This window comes from Octodon degus, unplaced genomic scaffold (assembly GCF_000260255.1).
Source record: "Octodon degus isolate 3935 unplaced genomic scaffold, OctDeg1.0 scaffold00008, whole genome shotgun sequence".
NCBI classification, from domain to species: Eukaryota; Metazoa; Chordata; class Mammalia; order Rodentia; family Octodontidae; genus Octodon; species Octodon degus.
In genome coordinates, this window is record NW_004524584.1 from 18,813,978 (window position 1) to 18,832,614 (window position 18,637).

The window sequence follows — 18,637 nt, forward strand, 5'->3', positions numbered from 1 at the left end:
TCCTGCCTCAGCCTCCCTAGAGTGTTGGGATGACAGGTCTGAGCCATGGGACCGCCTCAGTGTCTTTCTGAGAGCTGGTGCCAGGGGGACAGAATGGAACAGCACTTCCCTCAGCCTGCTGCAGGCTGACTTCCTCCCAGGGACCTCTAGACCCTAGTGTGGAGCACCGCTGAAGGCGATACAGTCCATCTTCTCACCGGAGCTCCTAAGACTATGTCCTGGCCCCACCCTTGGGAGTGTGGCCCAGTAGGAGCTGGCAGAGCATGGCTGCAGGGACCCCATATAGACCATACTCTCAGCTCTGTCCCTGGATAGGAAAGGTATCAAAGGCCAGGGTCAGAGCAGGCATGTGGGGCAATGGTACTGGGACAGGTGGCTGTCCACAGGTAGCAGGGGGACATCGTGGCTTGGCCTTAACCTGTACAGGCCGATGCAGTGTGGCTCTGAGTGGTGTCAGATGTCCCAGGTTGGCCCTGTCTAGCATGGTGCTGGGCAGTGGGTGGTGGGGGAACCTGGTTACCTGAGGCAAGGGATGATCCAGCTAGGGATGCCAGCTTTGTCTGACCAGTACCAGGGAAGGTGAGGCCAGAGCCATCCCGATCCTGGTCACCATGGCCCTATAAGGGGGTCCAGATCTCTGCAGAGTGGGGATTTCAACCCCCCAACCCACTGTGTCTGCACTGCAGTGGCTATTCAGGAGGTGACGGTCCCATTCTAGCTTTGTTGCAGACAGCTGCCAGGCCAGCCAGTGAGCCCTGCAGGTGAGGACCCTGTGCCCGGAGCCCAAGGGTGGTGCTGGAGGGTGACTTCAGGGGTGCACCCACACCATGCCATGCTTCCATTCCCAAGGATTTCTCATTTTGGGGCAGGCTAATTTATGAGACTAAACATTTTTGTGCTAAATGAGGATGAATGTCTGGGCCCAGTGGTGCATGCTGATAATCCGAGCTGCACAGGCGGCTGAGGCAGGAGGGTTGTAGTTTGAAGGACAGCCAGGACAGTGACAATATCCTGTCACAGAGGGCAACAAAAAGGGCTGGGGATGCAGGTGGCAGTAGTGCAGTCCTGGTGTCAACCGCTCTCACCAAAGTAGCAGACACATGAGCAGGAAGACTCAATCTTGCAGAAATGAGCCCAGAAAGTTTTGCTTTTTTAAAATTTATGTATTTGGTACAGGGTCCCACTATGCAGCTTGGACTTACAGTGATCCTGCTGTTTTTCAGGCTCCCCAGTGCTGGGGTTACAGCAGTGTGCCACCACGCCTGGACTCTTGCTGGCTCAGAATGCCCTGGGGGCAGGGCTGGCTGTGCCATGCAAGACCGGGGATCGAACCCTGGTCCCTGTGCTTGCCAAAGCAGGCGAGGCTCCAATCTGCTGCTCAGCTCCTTAAAGTGCCGCAGATGCTGCTGCCATCCTGGGCACTGCCTTGGCTGCCTGCCTTCTCTCCTTTGGACTGGGGCAGCCCCAAGTCGGGCCCTCGTTTTGCAGCTGGTCCTTAAGCCCCACTTGGCTAACATTTACTTGGCCCTCCACTCAGGCTTCTTCCGGAAGGCTTTGTGCTGGACATGCATTGTCCCATAGCCCTTCTCCCTTCTCCACGCCTCCCTCAGTCAACACCAAGTTCTGACCACACCCACGCTTCCCCTCTCCTCACCTTCATCTCTTAGCTCAGCCTCCCAAGTGCTGGATTACACAGCTGTGCCACCATGTCCAGCGCTTAACTTTTTTTTTTTTCCCCTGAGATAGGGTCTCTATGTATCCCAGGCTGGCCTTGAACTCGCTGCAATTCCTCCTGCTTAGCCTCTCACGTGCTGGAATTACAGGGATGCACCACCCCACTTGGCTAAAAATTGCATTTTAAGAAGAACTGTTGCTTCTGGGCACAAGCCTGACTTATTTACTTGGGCTTGCCCTGTGCTTCTCACTTGTAGGTCGTCCCCTTTGCCTGCGAGCAGTCACTTTTTAGGGCTTCAGGCCCAAATGGACTATTGTCCCACTGTGGTGGGCCACCTCTCCACCCACCACAGAGGACTGGACTCTTGAGGGTGAGGTTACACAGATTCCCACCAGCCAACACACAGCCAGGGTCTCCTGCCTGCAGCTGCACTGGGCCTCACCTTGCTGAGCTCAGAATCTGCTCTTGAGTGCAACCTCTGCTGTCTGGTGAACCCGGCTCTTGCCTCTTCCTGACACTTTCTGAGAATGCTTTTTCTGTAATGAACCAGGCCTGATGGGCAAAGCCTATGATCTCAGAGTTTGAGGCCAACCTAATCAACAGAGTGAGACACTGTCTCAAAAAAAAAAAAAAAAAAAAAAAAGAAAAATTAATTTTCTGCAATGAGAATCAGCAAACCCACAAACTTAGTCCATAAAAAGGGCAGGAGGTTAGGCTCTCTATTTCAGCCACAGAGAATCCCACACCCATCTTGGTGACCGAACCACCTTGCCCAGCTTTGTCCAGGACACTGCCCAGAGCCCTCAGGAGTGGGCTGCTTCCAGACACTGAGTGTGGCTGCCACAGGTGCGTCCTGGATGAGGGTGACCACACCCTGCAAGGGTGGGCTGCAAAGAGGGCACACTGTGGCCATGAGGACCCTGGACGGTGACAGGGCCTGCTGGGCCTTGCCAGAAGCATGGCTGGGTCAGCGAGGGTGGGGCCTATCCAGTGGACAAGGTGGGGCATCCTGGGACCTGGGCTGAGGGAACCCTGCCCCTCCATGCAGGGCCCAGGGGTCCCAGAAGCCAGTCCATAGCAGAGAACTGTTTCCTCCAGGGCTCACAGGAAGGGTCCGGCCAAAGGTCCCAGTGCTACACTGAAGAGGGGAGTGGGGTGCCTTTCTCTGTAGTGAGCTGTGGTCCTGGATGGCTCAGCAGGGGAATGGGGACTAGCATACAGGAGCTGGGTGGGGAGCTGCCTCTCAGAGCGATGGCTGCTGTCAATATGATGATCCTGCCTGTCCCTGCATGCAGTCTGAGGACCCCGACAGCAGGGATTCAGGTGAAGGTCCCCCGCTGTTTAGGGATCCATGGTCCTTCTTACCCAGGAGGTAGCCCGACCCAGTCCTGCCTCAGCCTTGCCCTCTCCAGTCCCCTTCCTCGACATCCCAATAGTAAACTGAAGCGCAGAGCTGGGGTCTCATATCCCAGGCTTGTGTGTCCCTGCCTTGTGTCAGGGCACATGGGGACCAGCTCCACAGTGGCCCACAGAACCCAGATCATGGCCCCTTTTGTGGATTTTCTTGGTCAACTTTACCCTTGTTAGAAATGAGCCCCCAGATTCAAATTGTTGGTGTGGAAAGAATGCCCTCAGGCAGCAAAGAGGACTCCACAGGCGAAGTTTAACCTTTACTTCTATGGAGGGTGGCAGTGTGCTCCAGCTCCGGGCTGTGCTGCACCCAGCTTCAGGGAAAGGGTGGTCGGTGGGGTCAGGAGTGTATGTAGGGTATGTGTGTGAGGTGTATGTGTGTGGGGTATAGGGTGTATGTGGGGTGTGTGGGGTGTGTATGAGGTGTGGGGGGGGGTTGGGGGGTGTATGTAAGGGGCATGTGATCTGTGTGTGTGGGTGTATGGGGTGGGGAGTGTATGGGGTGTTGGGGGGTGCGGGATGTGGGGCATGGGGTTTATGGGAGGTGTGGAGGTTTAAACCCTCACCCTCAGAAAGCAGGTACTCTTTAAATTCATTGGCAGGTTCCAAAGGCTTGTAGTCTACTGGCTATTGCTGAGCGGCTCCCTTGGTCTGTAGCTCTGCTCCAGGCCAGGGAGGTAGTGCAGCACAATAAGGCCACTTTACATCTAAACTGAGCACGCACCCCTGTGATTGTGGTATGTTCCTGAGGGGCTGCCTAGGTGGCTGAGAGTCTAAGATGGGGGAGCCCCTGTCTGTGCCTTTGATAGAAAACACAGGGCCACAGTTCTTCACACTCTCATTTTCTCCAGAACACAAAAGCACCCGAGTTCCTCAAAAATCCACCACTGAGGCCCCTCCTCCTCTCCTTCCAGCAGGCCTTGTGCTGCAGCCTGAGCTGTAAGTGGAACTCAGAGGAGCTGGCAGAGACTAACCGTGTCTTGTCACTGTGGCCCGAGCCACACTATGGAGTGGTGAATGAATCCATGAGCAAGCCCACACACCCGCTTTCCACTGCAGGTTGGAGGGTGCAGACCCAGGATGCCCATGAGAGTCCCATCCTGTTTGCTGACAGCTCGGACCTTTGTAGGGACCTGGGGCAGGGAGCAGTGGGGCGGCTGCTGCGGCTATGCTCAGCGCTTCACCTGGAGGAAGGGTGACCTTCTGATGCCCCTGCTTGGTGCAGGCAAGGGGACGGAACCCAGGGATGGTCTGTGCGCAGCTGCTGGTGATATGTTGCTCTGGTCACACTCAGAGAGGCTCTGGGTATGTAGGAGAGAGAACGTGAGGGCTGGCACAGGCCCACGGCCTGTCTTCCAGTGCAAGGTTCAGGACCATGCATGTCACAGCGCCAGGCACCAGTCCTTGGGGCTGCTTCCTAAACATAGGACACTGTGCACTCTGTGAGCCTCCTGTCCTTCCTGCCTCTAGTCATGCCCACTTCTCATGGCTCACAGCTCAGACTCAGCCCCTGGACCTCTTACATGTGCATCCAGATGCCTCCGGGAAGACCCCTCCATCCGGTCAGGACAGAGGGCCCAGCCCCGACCCTCAGCCCTTCACTGCCCCGAAGGCTTGCTGCTACTTGGTGCCTGAGCCAGGCTGGGGCTTCTCCACAGGAGAAGCACAGGAATGGGGCTTCCTTTTCTCCAGCAAAGTACTGAAAGAGTTTCTGATGATGTTGAAGGGTTTTGGATCCAGGGCCTGGCTTGTGTCATCTGTGAGCTGCCCTGAGAGTTGGTGACTTCTGGTACCAGGTGCTACTTGGCCACCACAGTTCACCTAGCTGGGTCTGGGTGCTGCTCTGGCTCTGCAGGACAAGGCCCTTTGTAAGCCTGGGTCCTGGAGAGGAGCTTTGTCACACTCCAGCAACATATCGGTCTTTTATCCTGTGTGGGAGAGCCAACTTGCAAGGTGAGCAACTGAGTCACGCATTGAGGAAACGTGAAGTGACCCTGAGCCGTCACTTTTTGCAGCACGCTGCAATGCTTTCTTAGCTCTTGTTTGATGGAACTACTGGCTTCCTGGCTGAAATGACCCTTGTCCTCCCCCTTCATTGGTTAACTATGTCTTGTTCTTTTGGTAGCTTATTCCATGTGAGCTGTAGAAGCTTGATTCTGATGGAATTTTCATTGACCATAGAGAACTGTTGAATGGCCTTGTGACCAAGTTGACTGTTTCCATGAATAATGAAGGCATTTTCCCAGTTGCTTAAGCGGCCCAGGCTTGGAACCTATATCTTTATTGGTTCATGAGCTGTGGTGGAAGTCAGCTTGATTGGGTTTGGGGTCTGCTGGGGTTAGCAGAGCATACTCTGAGTGTGTCTGGGTGGTCATGGAGGAGAGCCCTTGGCATCTGTGTCTGGTCCCTGGCCCCTTGCTCTGCTTCCCAGCCACTATGGATGGAGGAGCTTTGCATCTCCGTGCCCCTCCACCACAGTTCTCCTGCCTTAGAGCAGCTCGCCATGGACCAATCGGCTGAAGTCCAGCGCTAACCTAAACCCCTCTCCTTTCAGATGTGGGTGTTGGTGCTGTGTCCCAGTGAAGGGAGTGAGCTTGCTGCACTAATGCACAAGAAAGGACCATGCCTTGTTCTGTTCACCAAGATCCCTGTCCTGTCCATTCGTAAATCTGTTTGTTCCCATGTCTGCATGGTGACTCCTTGGAATCTGTGCACATCCTGGTGGCTCCAGGGAAGACCTGTGCCTACAGAACTTTGTGCAGTGTAAGGCCCACAAGAGACTGTGTGTCCAAGTCCCCACTGTTATTGTGGCCCCTTGATGGGGGCTGGTGTGGGCTGTGACATCACACAGGGAAAATCTCACCATTTTTCTCAGGATGGGTCAGGGCTGAGATGGAGGCCAGCTTGGGTGTCCTGGTGCAGGCCCCACCATTGCAGCTCCCACCTGGATGTCCCAGCAGTCCCAGCCTGTCCCCTCAGGGCTATGTGAACCCTACATCCTAAAACACAAGGTCTACCTCCTGTATGGGACAAACTGGGCCAGCAGGATGTCCCAAGACCTCTCCCCCAGCAGGTACTGGGGTTCTGAGCTTTGCCCACGTTCAGCAGTTTCCAGTGCCAAGAAACCACGGAGCCTTTTTTCCCATCTGGCTTTGTCCACATCTCCTGTGGGCCCATAGGAAGGACAGAAAGGCCCCCCTGAAGCTTGCCAGGGGCTCCCGCAAGGCCGACGCTTTGGGTGTTGGGCCCCTGGCCACCATATTCCAATGCCAGTGCCCAGGTCATGGGGTCCTGGGATTTGGTGGCCATGGTTTGGTGGCTCGGCTGCCCCTGGGGGCCACCGCTTGTGGGGTGCTGCCAATGTCAGCTGTGATGTATGCATATCCTGACCCAGGAGCCTGAGAAGGTGACCTTTCTCTGGCTGGGGATCAGGCCAGAGGTCTGAAGATAAGGAGATTATAGTGGAGGACAGGCTGGCTCCAAATGCCTCACTGCCTGGGAGAGGCGGGAGGAGACTGGACAGTGAGACCCAGAGGAGCCCTGTGGGGACAGAGGAAGCTGCACCCTCCCAGCAGCTGGGTCCTCGGCCCTGAGTATAAACTGTACCACCGCAACCCCTGTGGATGGGGCCAGCTGCTTGTGAGCTGGGATGTGCCAGCCAGTGCCCTCAGCACAGGGGCTGTCTGGGTCTCCCCATGGTCCCCCTGGGCATCATCATTGTGGAGGTCACTGGAACCTAGCTGGACATCCTTTCTCTGCACAGGTGGGCAAGCCCCACCCTCATCAACGCCTGCTAGCCTGACGCTAGGTCTCCTAAGACACTGTCCCTGTGATGTCTGCCATGGGTGTTTCACTGAAGGATAATTAACACTTCAGTGACGGTGACCTGCCAAAGAGCCACAGTGAGCTCTTCAATACACCCACACTCAGGTAGCAGCACTGGCCCAGGATGCAAGGCATCTCCAGCCCAGTGAGCAGCTGCAGCCTCCAAAGGAAACATCTTACTCCAGAGTGACCCTACAGTGGATTCTGTCTCCATGGGTTGCATGGGCTCTAGATCATGCAGCAAGGGACCTTGAACTGTGCATTGCAGCACCAGCCAGAGAGGGTGGTAGGGACCCTTACACTGACCATGGGGTACCCGTGCACAGTCAGAGCCTAGGTCACGCGCAGCAGACCATCCTGCAGCGCTCGTGGGAGGTGGCTTGGCTGATATGTCTTTGGCAACAGGAAGAGCCCTTGCCTGGGACCAGCAGGGATCTGGCCATAATGAGGTCGGGTGCTTGGCTGAGCAGCCTAGGAGCCAGTGTGGTGCGTGACATCCCAACCCCCTGTGCTGGCTGGTGTTGAGGACGAGCCAGGCTGCTCCCAGCCACAGCGGCATTTCCAGGCTGCATGGCCAGGCAGTGAGTGTTCATCTCCAGGGCTGTGGGACCTGAGCTCCTCCCCCATGAATCCTGCCATGGTGTCCTCTCATCCCTGGAGGCATACAGGGTACTGCTCTCAGGGCGGGGCCGGGGCAGGAGCTCCGTGGAGCCTCCTGGTGGCTCACCATGGGGCCAGCACCTTGAGGTGGGGGCTGGAGTGGAGGACTCAGCTGGGTCCTGGGAGTGAGGCAGGTGGTCTGCTTCCAGGTGTTCCTGGAGATGTAGGTGACATGGACGTAATCCATGTTGGGGCCTCCTCGGGTGCGGGACCAAGACCACTGTGGGCAGGATGGGATTTTGTACCAAGGGTTCCTCAGTGAGATGCCTGCAACCTGGTCACACTCCACCTGGCCACTGCTTATGGACCCTGGGGTTTGAGGGGGCTGGAGGGGCTGAGCCGGAGCAACTCAGCACCCACAGCCAGTTAGGGACAGTGTGGGCCAAAAGGATCAAGGGAAGTTGCTACCTAAGAAGTGACTACCTAAGTCACTGAGTTGCTCAGGCTGGGATCAAACTCGGCCATCTTCCTGCTTCAGTCTCCCAGAGTGCTAGGATTATGGGTGTGCACTGCCACCACCCTCTTTTAAATCACACGGCCAGTTTATTGATTCCTTGAATTCATTTAATCATTACCATCTGTGCAAACAAAATAGTTGCATGTAAAATTATTTACAGTGCATTGAAAAGGGTTGTGGAGTTTGATAAACACGAAAGACATGTGCAAGTATTTCACTGTGGCCTTCGACGCTACTGGTGCAGTGAGCGCTCGGCGTCCTGTTTGTCACAGTGAATTCAATTACTTGAGTGAATTTCGAAATGAGCGTCTTGTGGTATAAAATATTGACTCTCCTGTCTCGGCAGTTTTCACGGTTAGATCCCACAGGCAGAACTGCTGGTCCCTGTGGAGCTGGGGGTGAGATGGCCACATCTGGGGAACAGAAGGCTCAGCAGCGCTGATTTGTCCTGAGATGGGTACCGGTTCCCTTCCTAGGGGCCTGGAACTCCATCCACCTGCAGGCTTGCCCCGTGCCCTATAGCACCCTCCATATGCTTCCCAAGGCCGCATGGAGGGACAGAGTCCCAGCCAGGTCCCCGGAGGACGGGGTGCCATCTTGGTGGAGGGTGGGCAGAAGATGTCAGCTGTCTTGGTTTGGCTCCTTGCTTGCCCATAGCCGCTGTGAAGACAGCTCATTCTGGGTCTTCAGTGACCAGTGCTGCTTGGGACAGGTCCTCATCCAAGGCAACCCCCCAAGGGAGCTTTGGGGCTTGTGCTCAGCCCCACTCACACGCAAATCAGGAGACATGAATTCTATTTCTGAGCAGGTGTGGACAGTGTGGACAGGCCCCTTGAGCTCAGGAACATACTTGGCAGAAGCACCAGGATTTGTGGTCACTCAGGGACACTCAGTTTCCTGAAAGGCCAACACAGCGCTCCTCTTAAAGACCTGCGTAGGGCCAGCCAGATAGCTCAGTGGACTAAAGCACCTGCTTAGGCAGTGTGCTGTGCAGTGGCCAGGGTTCGATCCCCAGCATGCTGTGCTGGTCCCGCCCTATAATCCCAGCCCTTGGGAGGCTGAAAATGGGAGGATCACTACAAGTCTGATCTACAGAGTAAGACCCTGTAGACCCTGTCATAAATACAAAAAAAAAAAAAAAAAAAAAAAAAAAAAAAAAAAAAAAAAAAAGACCTGCCTAGGGCCCCCTTGGCTTACCCCTCTGCAGGGCTGGCTTTTCCCAGTCTGTGAGTCAGGGACATAGACTTGGTGCTATTGACGTTAGACACACACACACACACACACACACACACACACCCCTCAGGAAGGTGAGAGTCTGTCTGTGCCCCCACCCAGCCACTCTGTGGTTCCTAATGGGCTGCACTCCCCCTGCCTTGGGGCATGGGTCCACCTCTGTCTTCAGCTATGAAGTCTATCCTCCCAGGATGCCATGGTAGGGTCCTCACCATGTGGGGTGCAAAGTAGGGGCATAACCAACCCCTCTGGCTCTCGCTCTTCCGTCTTGTATTTCTTCTTTGTTGTGGGGCTTACTGAGTACAGGTTGGAACTTGAAATCACCTGAGAGCAAAGGGGGGGCATGCTGCACACCTGCGATCCCAGCACGCTGGGAGGCTGAGCCTGAGCAACTTAGTGATTTGGGCCTTGTTTCAAAATTAAAAAATATAAAAAGGAGGGGAGCTGTAGCTCAGTGTGAAGGCCCAAGGTTCAACCCCAATTTGTGGAAGCAAATCTGGGAATTAACCTGGAAATCATGCGAAAACCCTGCCCACAGAGCCACTGTGCAGCATGCGGGGCAGGGCAGGGCAGCAGCCAGTTCCATTCGGAGCTGAAAGTGGCCTCCAGCAAGCACAGACTGCACACAGCTGGCCAGAGCTGTCCCCTCCCTGCACATCCATGGGCTGCGTTATCTGGCTTGCATTTCACATGGGGTGGCCCTCATGCCCCTGTGCTCACAGTGTGCACTTAGCCCTTTGATCTGTGGTTCTTTTTAGCCAGGCTGGGGACTCAGCCACGCCAAGTGGGGCACAAAGCCACCTTGGAATTCGTGGAAGGAGAGTGAGATCTTGGAAGACTCCGAGGAACTTGCAGAAAACTGCCAGGGGTCACCATGGCCACAAGCCAACCTCAAGGAGCAAGGACAGAGATGGGGACGGGGGCATGGCAGGCAGTCCAGTGGGTTGGAACGTGGCCCTGCAAGGCCTGTCTTTTATCCACCCTCTCTGTTACTGAGTTGCAGGTATTGGAGTGTTCTGGGTGGGCAGGGCGCTTCCACATGGCTTACCCAGCTGGACACCCTCAGCCCCCTGGCTTGCTCTGCCCAGCAGCCCCTGCCTGGCTACTCCTACCCTGGCCTGAGGCCTCCAGAGCAGGGGAGAGGGGACAGGGCTGAGCCTTTGCTATACTTTCCGCTGGCAGGGTTAGATGCAGTGTGACCTGCAGGGTGAAGCCCAGCTCATGCGGTGAGGAGCAGGAAGCCCTCCACTGTGCCTGCAATTCTGGCTCTGCAGAACGGGAAGTTCCTGTTCTCTGGGGCGCCTGGGGAGCCCAGGCCCTCCTCCTCCAGCTAGCCTGGCTCACACCAAAGTGCCCACTTGAGGTCCTGTGGCCGTGCTTGACACAAGGAACAAACAAGATAAAGTGGTTGGATCTGATTACCAGGACTGAGTGCCTCTAAAACCGTAGTGCAACCCCACGAACCCTGGGCCTGGGCTGTGCAGGCCTCCGGAAACAGGAAGTCTGGCCCAGAGCTCAGCCAAGGGTGGAGGTGAAACCACCATGGCCCCAGAAGACTGGAGGTGTCAGCTGCTAAGCCTGTGAGAGCGGAGACCTGTTCCCCACAGTGAGAGCCGCTGAGCGGAGGAGCAGGCTGGGGTGCTTTTGTGGAGAGGGACGTGGTGGTTGGAGTCCCAAGCTTTATGACTGCTTCCCTTCTGGCCCATGCGGTGGTAACTGAGCCCATGGCCTGGCCAGCTAGGAGGCAGGTGACATCCAGCCCACAGCCTGGGTGCCAAGGGGGACATGGAGGTGACGTTAGATCTCTAAAGGATACTAGGGGAAGCATTATAACTCCCGACTTGCTGGGTGTCAGATATGCCAAGTTCCTGTTGCTCAGAATGGAAAACTGAAGTGTGAGGAACAACAGAGGTTAGGAGTAAGAAACTTTATTGAGAGAGAAATAGCTCCTGAGAGGCAGAAGGGAACCTGGAAGTGGGCTGCCATGGACCCCTTTCCAGAGAAAGTTTTATAGACCAAGTCACGAGGTAGGTACAATGTGGGACAAAACTCTGATCAACCAATGAGATTCCAGCATAGCTGTTAGGTAATGTTGATCGATGGGGAAGCGGGTTGTGGAGTAAGTGCACTTGGGAAGAACAAGGACCTCTTTAGGAAGGCATGGATCAGGGGGTCCTGGTCACCCATGGGGGGGGGGTAATGCTTATCTAGACTTTATTGGACTGGGTGAGTATAATCTGTAATTTATTGCTTATCCCTCAGGCAGGCACATAGGCCTGGTCATTCCATCTTTATCTGAGGCCTGGCCTTTGACAGCTGTGCCTCTAGCCACCTTGTGCTGTGTTCTTACTCTCTGTGCTGATTCCCTCCCTGTTTGACAGCTTGAAATGTTTCTGCCTTACCTGGCTGTCTGTCATAATGTGACCGCCCTGGGGCTTGCAGATCCCAGACCTTGGGAACAGGTCTCCTCTGTTCCTCTCTGCACAGAAAAAGCAGAGTTTTCATTTTATTTATTTAATTAATTTTTTTAAAGAAGTTTTTTTTTTTTTTTTTTTTTTTTTTGAGACAGGGTCTTACTATATAGTTCAAGCTGGCCTTGAGCTCACTTTGTAGCCCAGGCTGGTCTTGAACTCATGGCAATCTGCCTGCTTCAGGCTTCAGAATGCTGGGATTATAGGTGTGTGCCACCATGCCCTGCTAGAAATTTTATTATTAGCAATGATAAAATAAAGGGCTTGAATGCCTGTCTTTCAAACATCATGCAAGTAGTTTAGTAGATTTTAGAAATCTAAATCTTATCATATTTGAGAAGCATTAAAAGATGGCATTTTTGAAGAACTTACAATAAATTGGGAAAGCACCCCAGAGGCAATGAATGCTAAGTGGAAAGTCACTTGGAGTTGTAGACAGCTGTCATCCTGTTTTGTTTTGAAGGTTGTGTGCATGGAGAAGGCTGGAGGACAGTCCTTCAAATGTATAGCTCTGTGTGTCCCCACAGGTCCTGCCTCGAGGCCACACTGAGCAGCACCTGTGCTGGGGCTATCCTAGAGCTGAGCAGACCCCAGGCCTTGGGGAAGAGTTGAAGGGTACTGGGGTGAGCCACTGGGTTTGGGGCACCCTACAGATGGGGTGATTCTGAGTTTTCTAGGACCTGGGACACAGCATGGGCCTGTGGAGCATGAGCCAGTGCCGGGTTCTAAGGTCCCACACCCCAGCCCTGCCACCCCAGTGTTGCGCTTTGGTGGCTGGATAGCTTTCCTCTGATTTTTTTTTTTTTTAATGTATTTGGTTGTTACAGGGTCTCACTACATAGCTCAGACTCATGGTGATCCTCTTGCTTTTAGCCTTCCCAGCGCTGGGATTATAGCCTATGCCAGGACTTTGTGGCCAGCTCAGCCCACCCTAAGGGCGGGGCTGGTATGGCATGTAGCACTGGGGATTGAACTGTGGTTCCTGCGCTTACCTAAGCTTGCCTATGCAGGTGCTTTAGTCCGCTGAGCTATCTCGCCAGCTCTCTTCTGAGACTTTAACAGTAAATCATGCTACTCTTTTTCTTTTCCTAATTATAAAATTATTGGATGTGCTCCATAGGTCTTCAGATACATATGAAGTGCATGGAGGAAAGAGGGTGGGTAGAGTCACGCTGGGATTATGAGTACTACAAGTCAATAGCCAGGCAGAGCCAGCATGGGTGGGATTATTTCTCATAAGGGGATGAGGTTAACTCCCCTTACTGCCCTCCTATGAGTCCCAGTGTTTCTTTGCACATCAAGTCCTAGAAGTGCCTGGTGTCAAGTAGGAAGTTGATTTTAACACAACCTGGGATCAACATTGTCATATTGAAGATCAATGTGTAATCAAAACTATGAATATTGACATGAATATTGATGAAATAAACTGAACAAAGTGGTTGCAGATCAAATCTCCTCCATGTGAAGGCTCCACCTGGGTTCCCAGCGTGTCGGGTCCCACTCTAACTGCTGCAGAACTGAGTGGACCCCAGGCTTCCTCTCTCACCCTGGTGCACCCTGCCCCAGCACACTATGTGACTGTATTCAGGCCCACTGTGCAGCCTGCACAGGGCACCAGGCAGGGAGAGATGCAAGGTGTGAGAAGTCATTGTCATTGGCACAGCTCTGCAGGATGGCCTGGCGTCTATGCCTCGGAAGGCTTTTCCTCGAGCCAGCCTGCTCTGACGCGTTTGATGAGCACCAACTTGCCTGGCTGCCTGTCCAGGTTTTCATTAGTGTGAGTTTGTGATGCACAGTGAATGCCCCCATCGTGGGGATTGGTTCAGGCTTGTGTGGAAGCCCTTTGTACTTCCCTTCTGCTCCTTCCTCCCGCCTCCCCATCCCCAGATGCATCCAGGGTCTCTTTGAGATATAACACACTGAGTTTTGCGAATAGGTGTGACAACCAAGAACTTGTCTTTCTCTCCCCTTCTGTCCTTTCTGCTTGGTGGCAGTGTAACCCCGGCATTAATCCCTGTCTCCGCTTGGATGCTGTGAGGTCCCTGCCTGGGTGTGCACGTGTGCCAGGGCCTGCACGTGGCCCTGTCTGCACGGAACAGTGTGCACTGGCATGCGTGCGACCCTGTCACTGGCGCGAGGAGGGTATTTGCAGTCACTGAGCCACTGGGTCCTGCCCCCATTTAGTACTTCTCCAGGGGACCCTGGCCTGGCCCTCAGAGTCAGCTTGGCTGTGACAGCCCTGGGCAGGGTGCAGTAAAAGGCCACAAAATTTGCAGCGAGGACAGTGAAAACAGGCTTTGTCCTCAGTTGGGATACAGGGGAAGCCACTTGGGGGTTCTCAGAGCACAGGCGGGGCAGCCAGGGCCCATGCTCCACGCTGTGCCACCTTGGGGACAGCACAAATGTGGCTGCCACTCCTTCCTGCACCTCTGGCTGGGCAGCCATCAGTTGCCGTGCTGACAGCGCCCCCTGGTGCCGTGTTACTTCGCAGAGCTGGGGAAGGGGGCAGCTGCCTTTCAGGAGGAGGGCATGTGATGTGAGGGCGGCTGTCGTGGGGCTCCCTCTGCTGTGGTGCCTAGTCTGTGCCTGCATGGTGACTGAGGGCAGGTCTATCACATTTCCCTGCACAGGTCTGCTGGTGACCACGGAGGCCGAGCATACACAGTTACAAGGAGGGACCTGGATAGCCATGACATGCGGCCACCATGCCCCCTGTGCTCGGGTGCTGGTCGTCTGTTCTGATCTCTTTCCCAGCCTCTGCCTTTATCCTCTGCTTGTATTTTTATCCTTTATAACCTTCGGGGTGATTCTCCATTTTTATATTCCCATGAAAAGTCCTCTGAATTAGGTGATTTACAGGTACCGCTTTCTAAGAGGTAACCATCGTGGGAACCCATTCTCTGTGCAACAGATACAGTGATGTGAAGGAGAAAGCAAAAGCCTTCACAGGGTTCCTGCTGAGACTGGGTTTCAAGTCCACAGGCTCCAGCCTGCAGGGGTGCTCAGGCCCCTTCACTGCCTGGCACTGCCTCACCCTCTCTGTTTTTCAACCTGGTGAGTCACCTTTCCTTTTCCTCAACATCCAGCCCCTTCTGAGCTGCCCAGTTGTGGAGCTGGGGCAGACGATGCTGTTGGGTCCCCCAAAGGCTCTCAGTGATGAGAAGAATGTAAATGCTAAGGTTCTGGTCAGAGTCACGTCTGTTGTGCAGGAGCAGCGTGCTGTCTGCTGCCGAGCAGGCCTCAGGACCTAGCCTCACACTCCTCTCTGCTCCTGCATCCTGGTTCTCCTAGTCTCAGCCTTGGGGTGGGGTCCTTGGCTTTCCCAAGTTCCCAAACCTCAGTAGGGTCTACAAGTGTCTGGAGGCTATGTAACAAATGGCAGCGGGCAGAGCGGCTCAAGACAGTAGGGTTTGCACTCACTCTTGCGGTCCTGGGGTCCAGAAGCCCAGGCTCAAGCCACTGGCAGTTGGCTCTCGCTTCCCCCAGAGGCACAGGGACACTCATGCTGTGTGATAGACGTCCCTGTCCTCAAGCTCATGTTGAGTCTGGATCGAGTCGGCTGGCACTGAGAGATTGGGGTGCCAGGAGGTCCTGAGCCTGGATGCAGAGGAGCTGGAGAGCTGGAGCCCTCCTCCCTTGTCTGGAAGCAGGGCACCCCTCCTTGGGAGCCTCAGGGCTGCAGACAGCTCAAGTCCCTGGTGGCTCAGGCAGACCTTCCTTACGCATCTAGGTGTTTTAGGGATCTTCATGCAGCGTCCCATCTCTGCCTCCAAGGCTGTCTACTGGTCTTTGCTCATTGTCTGCTCGGGTGTCTTCATGCCTCTTTTTTTCCTCATGAGGCCCCAGTGTGCTCCGTGGTACTGACAAAGCTCCGTGGAGTGAGAAGTTGAAACACCAGGGAGCTGTGGCCTGTGGTCCTGGAGGCTGAAACCTGGCTTGCATGTGGGTCTGCAGGCCAGAGAAGAAGTGTCCTGCCTCCTGGCTTCTAGGATGTGGACACCTCTGTGTTCCTTGGAGTGTGCACTGACTATCCCAGGCTCTGCTCTGTCCCCACCTGGCCTTTGGTGAGGACACCAGTCCTGAGCTAGGGACTTGTCTCACAGCCAGGGTGACCTGACTCTTCCCCATTGAATCTGTAGACTGTTTCTGACAAGGTCACTTCTGAGGCTCTGGTGGGGGTGGTTTGCGACGGTGCGTTTAGCCCTTGTCACTGCAGGTCTCCCTCACAGCCCCTGCTGTGCCTGGGCACTGTGGGACAAGTCCTGAGATCGGCTCCTCATTCTGTGCGTGATGCACGCTGAGGGCAGAGTCCCACGAGCGCTTATCTAGGGGCTGCCGACGTGGAATGCCCAGTGGGCTGCCCCTCAGCTGCACTGTGGCCTCTGAGTGATCTGTGTCCCCTCCGTGCTATAATCACCAGTCTTGGGGACGCTTGTTTCACACGCTGTTTGCATAGCGAACACATCTGTTAATGTCGATTACTTATGTACACGCACAAAGGCTTAAATGGTTAAACATCCAAAACAAACACACCCCCAAATCGAAATCAAACCTTATTTTCTTTTAATTTCAGAGTTGTCTGTGGCAAGCTGACTTGAAAGATGTTGAAATTGGATAGGTAATTAATTCACATGCACCTACAAGAGAGGAGACAGAACGCACAAATTATTTGTAACATTTTGTAAGCACTGAAATTAATGTAGTGTGAATTTGTCATTTCTACCCAAAGTTACAGATTTTCTATATTATAATTTAATCTTTTTAATGTAAAAAGAATAGGAATTTTGCCCTTTCTGGCCTCTCGGGAAGCAAGAACTAGTGTATCTAATTATCTGAACACATAAGAACATAAAGGAATAGCAAGTAGTGAAATTATAAATCGGCCGGAACAACCCCATGTTTTCTGATTAAAGTCTCTTTCTGGGGCCCTTAGCAATCATGTTGCCCCTATGTTCATAGTAATTGCATGTGTCAAGGCTGAGGCTTTGTGTAAATGGGACCGAGCGGTTACAATTTTAATTTAGAAGGAGATAACGGCAGGCCGGCCGGCCGGCAGGTGGGAGCCAGGACGGAGCGGAGGCCCAGGCCCCAGGGCGGCGGGTTAATGGCAAGCCCCGATCTAATCAGGCCACATCACAACAGCGGAATTTTTTAAGAAGAGAAATGCAATTTACTAACACAAAACCAACCACCTGCTCTCTTCCTGCATTATCCATGTAAAAAGGGCGTCTAATTTTTTTCGTAGCTGAAGGGCAATGAATTTTAACAATGATACTGGGCGGATCATCAGTGGGCAGCACGCTCAGAATGCGATCTTCCTGGTGCGCTGGGGTCTTACAAATAAAGCAACCTCCGCTCTTACTTCTGCTGCCCAAGAGGGGCCGGGACTGTGGTCGTGTGACTTCCCTCAGCTTTGTTGTTTTCAGGGGTGCTGGTGACTTGGTCTCCCTCGTGTCCGACAGATGTGATGGAGTGCAGGCAGGGAGCACTGACGTGGAAAAATCCAAGAGGCCCTTGCCATGGCTTGTGGGCATGTAGAGCCACTGTGGTCTCACCTGAAGTGGCAACTGTCACCAGCGTCTGGGAGACAGCGCCTGAGGGAGGCCTAGGTTCTGTTTCTGGCTGCTTGCATGGACTGTAGCGCCCACCACCCTGCTCCTCTCTGGGCTTTCAGTGTGCTTGAAAGGGTCCTGAGGCCTGTGGTGTTGGGGTCTCCAGCATCTTGTCTAGCTTTGCTCTTGCTGGGCCATCATTCCTGCTCTAACGGGGAAGGGACAGAGCGCAGGCAGTGTTCAAGGGCCCTGGACCTTCAGCACAGTGGGCTTGGTCCTGCTGGTGGCTGCTGTCTTCTGCCTGTGTCCTCCCTTGGCAGGAAGGACGTGGGCTTTTTGGCTGCTGCTTGGGAGAACACTGAGCCTGGGCGGGGCCTCCTCACCCCATGAAGGCCTCCCTGTACCTTCCCTCAGGTACTCTGGTGGGGAGTGAGCAGCTCCGGCCTCAGCAGCTGAGTCAATGGTTCCATGAACACCACAGGAGCCTTTGCCGCCCCAGGTCCTACCTGGGCCCTGCATCTGCGTACTGCACAGCTGTGCGGAGCCCATGACTAGGACCTCACAGACGGTATCTCTAAGTGGCCACACAGAGCCTGCTGGGTCCTGGTCATTGTCCCCATCTCCAGGCCAGGAGGCAGCTGCGGGGGGGCGGGGGGCTCTCACTGACCCAGCGCTGGCAGGGGGCACAGGCCAAAGGAGCTACCTGTGGTCGACCTCCTGTTTTGTGCCTGAGAGTCCTGTGGACAGAAGTTCAGCTGCAGTGTGGTCATAGTCAGAAATGCCCTGGGTGTGTGTGTGTGTGTGTGTGTGCGCATGCGTGTGTGATGGCCCTTTGTCCCTTTCCCCCATGGGAAGGGCTGACTGCAGAGAAGGCTGGGATGCAGGCTGTGGCGGTCTTGGGCTCCCCACTGCCTTTACCTGTGCTCTTCTTCCTTCCCCAGGATGGGCCTGGCATGGGACAGCCTCAGCCTGGGTCCTGGGTCAGCATGGTGAGGGACAGAGGCCGCCCATGTGGGGCCCCAGATGAAAAGTCCCACCCGCTGCTGGCAGCTGTGTCAGCTTGTCCTGAGCTATCTGTCCCAGAACCTGAGGTAGCCACATTTCCTCAATCATTCCTGATAGATTCTGGCCCATGTGTGAATTGCTGAATTATTATGGTGGCCATCCAATAAGGCTGAAGCCCTTGAAACAACAGTGTATCTTCCCAGAGCCCACCTCCCCGCTTCTTCTCCAGCCCAGCCCAGGGTGCAATTTCCTCTCACCTTTCCCGCCACCTCAGGGAAGGCCCCAGTCAGCTCCTCAGATATTTCTAAGCAACTCCACCCTAGCAGAAGTCCCTAACAGCCCAGCTTTC